The sequence below is a fragment of the Solanum lycopersicum genome, chromosome 8, assembly GCF_036512215.1.
Source record: "Solanum lycopersicum chromosome 8, SLM_r2.1".
Lineage (NCBI taxonomy): Eukaryota > Viridiplantae > Streptophyta > Magnoliopsida > Solanales > Solanaceae > Solanum > Solanum lycopersicum.
The window spans coordinates 22496621-22503620 of NC_090807.1; positions in this window are offsets into that span (position 1 = coordinate 22496621).

The window sequence follows — 7000 nt, forward strand, 5'->3', positions numbered from 1 at the left end:
TTTATGGATAAACAATTATGTGATTTTGGGCTTATTTATTTTATGGATATTGCTAATTGTTAGTTGAACTGCTATTTAGAAGTGATCTTAATCACTAATTGTGGTTTAATTTAGAAATTATAGTTGTAAACACAGTTTCATGTTTGTGTTCTTAGCATGCTTAAGACAAAGGTTTTAGAAGCAAAATTATTGGTTGATAGTCAGTGGGTATTAGGTTTACCAGGGTTTATCTCGAGAGAGTGAATCCTAAACCCAATCTCACACATTAATCTCGAGAGAGTGAATAGACTTAAGTGTGGCTTGTTCTTATATTTGCATGCTTGTTGATGTTCGAGAGAAATCAACTTTATTCGGGGTAAATTTTTCTAGAGAAATTTTACCTCCACTATAGACTAGCTTACTCACTAATATCTACCTAATTACTAGTACTTGCAATTACTCATTTGTCTATATTAGCCTATAACCGATCACATCCCAACAACCCATCTCATTATTGTTAAGTTTTATTATTTGTGACATTTTTTTGTTGATAATTAAAACCAAAACCCCATTTGTCATTAGTTTCACCCCTATACGAATGATATCTTTATTCAATAAATTTTATTCCTATGACTGATTTAGACATGTTCATACTTCCCAATTGAATCTGAAACTTGTACAACTTCTTGTGGAATTCGACCCCAACTTATTTAGTTGGGTTTTATACCAACTAGCGATCGTTAAAAACATAGTATTGGATGAAGTTTCTAGCGTCGCTGCTGGGAATAATGTTGTTTGAAATTATTTTTGGTGAAGTTGAATCTTGTTCTTGTTAGTTATAGTTGAATCTACTTACTTTTAAATCTACTTACTTTTAGTTTTGATTTTTGTATTTTGTTGTTAAAATAGAGGAAATGGGTGTTAATTGAAGCAATGGTAGCCATATTGGTCCACCAAGATGACACTGGATATCTCAACGATGTCAATGGACCGAATATTGTGACCCTAATCTTATTAGGATCAAATGCACGCAAACACACTAGATGAATGAAGAACACAAGAACTTTCAAGAGAAAGAGATGAGAGATCTAGAGAGAGAAAGAGAAAACCCAATATTTCATGGTAACATCCCGTGAGTAAACTTCCACGGCGGTGAGGTATATTTATATTAATAAATCAGAGTATTTTTGGTTACAGAGAATAAATAGAAAAACCTAAAATAGATAATAAATAGGAAAACCTAAAATAGAGAATAAATAGGAAAACCTAAAATTAATCAGGCTCCACTACCTAACAATTCTCCCACGTGGAGACTGACTCAGTCATCCAAAAAATACATTCTCAAAAAAAAATCTCTTCATCATCAACATCTTTACCGCACCGCAACATCTGTAGCAACAACTACAGAAGACCAACCGAGGTTTTACATAACCTCAGTTTCCCAACGTCAACACATTTCGTCAACATGTCTGTCGGGTTCTTTGCACCCTCTATCTTCTCCAAGCACATATCACCATCCTCCACTGCCCTGCGAGTGAAATGGTATCGCCTTCTGATGTACTTTGTCTTCGAATGATAGACTGGATTTTTCACCAACTGTATGACACTCTGTCTATCTGAGTAAAGAATCTTCTCGCTTTGCTTCTTTCCCAATTCCTTAAGATAATCTGCCAGTCATATCATCTCTTTCCCAGCTTCAGCTATTGCCACATACTCAGCTTCAGTAGATGAAAGAGAAACACACTTCTGAAGCTTGGACATCTAACTCACTGTTGTTCCACCTATGGTATAAATGTACCCGAATGTACTCTTGCTCGAGTCAACATCCCCAACAAGATCAGCATCCACAAAAACCTGTAGAGTCACCTTGCCTTTGCCAAAACAAAGTGAAGTACTGGATGTACCTCTCAGATATCTCAGAAGCCACTTCACAGCTTCCCAATTCTCTTTCCCAGGGTTCACAATGTACATGCTAACTACTCCCACTGCATGTGCTATATCAGGTCTAGTGCAGACCATAGCATACATCAAACTTCCAACTGTTGAAGCATATGGAACAAGTGCCATGTGATCACGCTCCTCGGCAGTCTTGGGTGACTGCTCCTTTGACAATTTAAAGTGATTTGCCAATGGATTAGTCCTGGGTTTAGCATCATTAACCCTGAATCTGCTCAGCACCTTCTCAATGTACAACTCCTGAGATAGATTGATAGTGCCAGCAGATCTATCCCGAGAAATCTTCATCCCCGAATCTGCTTTGCTGGACCCAAATCTTTCATCTCAAAAGCTGCAGACAACCTTGTCTTCAGATTATTAATCTCCCTCATACTAGATCCTCCAATCAACATATCATCCACATACAAAAGAAGAAAGACATATGAATCAGTGTATTTCTTCAAGTAACAACAAGGATCCTTTTAATCTTTGCAGAATCCACTCTTGGTCATGAAGGAGTCAAACTTCTTGTACCACTGCCTTGGTGCTTGCTTTAGTCCATACAAGCTCCTGGTGAGCTTGCACAACATGTGTTTCTTGCCTGAACCATAAATCCTTCCGGTTACTGCATATAGATCTCTTTGTCCAGATCTCCATGTAAAAATGTTATTTTTACATCCATTTGCTCTAGATGCAAATTCTCCGATGCAACATTACTCAACAGAATTCGAATAGAGGTTAACTTAACAACAGGAGAAAATATTTCAGCATAATCGATACCTTTCCTTTGTGAATATCCTTTAACCACTAAACGAGCCTTGAACCTTCTTTTGCCATCTGGTTCAGTCTTAATTCTAAACACCCACTTGTTCAGCAAAGCTCTCTTCCCTGCAGGTAACTCAATCAACACCCATGTGTCATTCTTCTCAAGTGACCTCATCTCATCATCCATGGCTTGCTCCCACTTGATCGAATCCTCCACCTGTAGGGCCTCATCAAAAGGCTCTGGTTCCCCCTCATCAGTCAGCAATAGATAGTGTAATGAAGGTGAATACCTATCTGGTGCCCTGATGGATCTGGATGATATCCTTAACACCTGCTCAGGTGTAACTTGCTCCACTTCAGATTCTTCAATAGGAGTTGGCTGAGCATCTGCTTCGACATCTCTGGGGTTACTCTTCTCCAACTCAACCTCAACTCCCACTTGTTTTGTAATCTCTAGAACCTTCTGCTCTCTGTCCTTGTACAGGATAGACTCATCAAATGTCACGTCGCAATGTCTCAGGATCTTTCTGTTCTTCTCATCCCAAAACCTGTAACTAAACAAATCAGAACCATATCCTATGAAGTAACACTTCACAGCATTGGCATCAAGCTTGTCTCTCTTTTCTCGATCAACATGAACATAAGCAGTGCAACCAAAAGTCCGCAAGTGTGAGTACTTGAGTTCTTTTCCTGTCCACACCTCCTATGGAATCTTGAACCGTAAAGGAACTGATGGTCCCCTGTTGATCAAGTATGCAGGTGCGCTCACAGCATCCGCCCAAAGTGTTTTGGGCAGCCCACAGTGTATCCTCATACTCCTTGCACGCTCATTTAATGTTCTGTTCATCCTCTCAGCAATTCCATTCTGCCTTGCCTTACCAGGAACTGATCTCATCAATCTGATTCCCTCAGCTGCACAGAATGCCTTGAACTCTGATTTGTCATACTCTCATCCATTGTCAGACCTTAGGCATTTGACTTTCAAACCGGTCTGATTCTCAACTTCAGCTTTCCACTTCTTGAAAGTTTCAAACACATATGACTTATGCTTCAAGAAGTAAGCCCATACCTTCCTGCTGAAATCATCAATGAAGGTAACATAGAATCTGGATACTCCAAGTGATGATATTGGAGATGGTCCCCAAACATCTGTATGGACCATTTCCAACCACACTTTCTTTGGCTCTCTAGGATTCTTTGTAAAGCTTACTCTTTTCTGTTTACCCATAACACAGCTCTCGCAAAGACCCATATCAACAGACTTCAGACCCTCTAATGCTCCTTTTGCAACCAACATCTTCATTCCTTTAGTACTCATGTGTCCAAGTCTGTTATGCCACAGACATGAACCGGAAGCACCTTCAGCAACAGCAGCCATGTTTATACACCCTACAGTGGTGTACAAGGTTCCAGATTTGGTGCCACAAGCTACTACCATACCACCTTTCACGATCTTCCACGAACCTTTCCCAAACTCTGCTGCATATCCCGTGCTATCCATATGACCAACAGAGATCAGATTTTTCTCGATCCCAGGAATATATCTGACATCCTCCAATGTCCACTGGTTTCCCGAGGTGGTTTTTATGCAAACATCCCCCTTTTCTTCAATATCTAAGGCTTTATTGTCAGCAAGATATACTTTTCCAAAATTTTCAGATTTGAAGTTTTGGAACAACTCCTTGCTTGGAGACGAATGGAAAGATGCACCACAATCCAAAATCCATGATTCAACCGGGTTGTTCACACTAACGATTAGAGCATCCCCAATGTCCTCTACTGAATTTACAGAATCACTGTCATCTCCAAATTTCTGATTCTGTTTTTTCTTTGGCTTTGTACAGTTCATCCGAAAGTGCCCTTTTTCTCCACAATTCCAACAAGTCACGTTTGATCTGTTCAGCGATTTTCCTTGATTCTTTGAGTTTGATCGATCATATTGATTTTGGCCTTTTGTCTTACTTATCCCCCTTCGATCAACGCTGAGAGCACTGCTCGATGAATCTCCCACTTCTCGTTTGCGAATACTTTCGCTAAGAACAACATCACGGATTTCATAAAACTTCAGTTTCTCAGATCCACGGGAACTGCTAATCGCAGCAACAAAAGTATCCCAAGACTCGGGCAGAGATGACATAAAAAACAACGGCTTAATTTCATCTTCGAAATTAATATCCACATAATTGAGTTGACTCACAATCATATTGAACTCGTTTATATGATCAGAAACGGATCCAGTTTCAGACATCTGTAAATTGAACAATCTACGCATCAAATATACCTTGTTCATAGCCGATGGTTTTTCATACATGTTTGACAATGCCTTCAACAGACCGAACATAGTCTTGTCCTTTACGATGATGAACGCCACGTTTCTTGACAAAGTCAACCGGATCAACCCTAGAGCCTGGCGATCCTTGAGTTTCCACTTCTCTTCTGTCATGGATTCCGGCTTCACCCCGGTCAACGGTTCGTAAATATCTTTCTGTTACAGATAATCTTCGATCTGCATCTTCCAGAAACTGAAATTGGATCCATCAAACTTCTCGATTCCAAGCTTCGAACTATCCATCTTCTATGATCGTGTTGAATCTCCTTAGCTATGATACCAGTTGTTAGGATCGAATTCACGCAAACATACTAGATGAATGAAGAACACAAGAACTTTCAAGAGAAAGAGATGAGAGATCTAGAGAGAGAAAGAGAAAACCCAATATTTCGTGGTAACACCCCGTGAGTAAACTTCCACGGCACTGAGGTATATTTATATTAATAAATCAGAGTATTTTTGGTTACAGAGAATAAATGGGAAAACCTAAAATAGAGAATAAATAGGAAAACCTAAAATTAATCAGGCTCCACTACCTAACAAATCTTGTGGGTGGATTAATTCCATTCATTTTCCCCCAGTTAAAGGGTACATTGTGTTCCACATTGAGCACCATGTTGCAGCTCTCGCAATTGAAAGGGTTGTTTGTTGGGTTGACTCATGAGGAGCCTTATGAGCATATAAGGAACTTTATTAATGTTTGCGGTCCATTCTCCTTTAAGAACATCTCCCAAGAGCCGGTCTGATTAAGGTTGTTCCTATTTTCTCTAATGGTAGAAGCATGTAAGTGATTGACTAAGTTGCAAAGAAATTTTATCACTTCATGGGAAGAGATTTTCACCATATTCCAAGTGCAATTTCTCCCTCCTTTGAAGATGATGACACCCCGGGTCAAGATCAAAAGCTTCAAGCATTTGGAGGGTGATCCAATCCATGAGACTTGGCTAAGATTAAGAAGTTGGTGCTGAATAATTTTACCAAGCCTTGATTCGGTGAACAATGTAGTGGCAGATCAACATTATCTGAGAGGTTTAATGAAAATACCTTACATTATAGCATCCCAACTCTTGGATGGTATGACAAAAATTAACCGGGCCAGTTACACCCGTGAAGATTAGGTCTCCCCTCTCACTTTTAAATTAAACAAGGAGAACCTTGAGAAAGATCAAGAAAGGATCAAAATATGGAAAATATTATGACCCAACTGGACCTTTTAGCCAAGAATTTCATAGGTGCTTGTTCTAGGAGGGAAGATGTTGTGGGTATTAGGTATGTAAACCCCAAAGAGGCCAACTTTGAAGAGATGTACAATGAGGAAGTTAACTTCCTAGCCAACACGATAGGTGTTTGTCATGCTAACTATCCAAGATTGGGTGTAACTCAAGGTGTATTAGGGATGAGGGATGGAGAGATCGTGATAGAGAGTGGAGGGGTCGTAACACCACTTGGAAAGAGAAGTATGTTCCTCTGCAAGAGCATCAAAAGCCCAAAGATCTCGAATTATCAACAAGGTTGAAGGGCCCAATAAAATTTTAAAGGAGATAAAGGAAGATGTATCGACCCTCAGCAAGATGTCTACTTCTCATTCCATCTATTTCAAACAGTTGGAGATCCAAATGGGTAAAATTTCTTCTAATTTAAACCCGAGACAAGAAAGGGGGTTGCCTAGTGATACTATGGCAGACCCCACGAATGAAGTTTAAGTGGGACCTTAAGTCGTGCCACACCATTATGTAAGGCACTGCTTGGGAGGCAATACAAGTTTTAAGTTGCTTTCTTTTTGTTTTTTGAATAACGTGTGTTGATTGTGCAGGTGAAAAAGTGGAATGTGTTCGCATTATGTAGGTTGGCGATCCAAAAGTCAAGTCGGCAACTCATCGAAGAACTCAACGATCCCGACTTGGAAAAACCATTGAACTCACGATATTATAAAGATGGACTCTGTAAAACTTGGCGATCACATGGATGTATCGACGACTCACTAAACAAGTT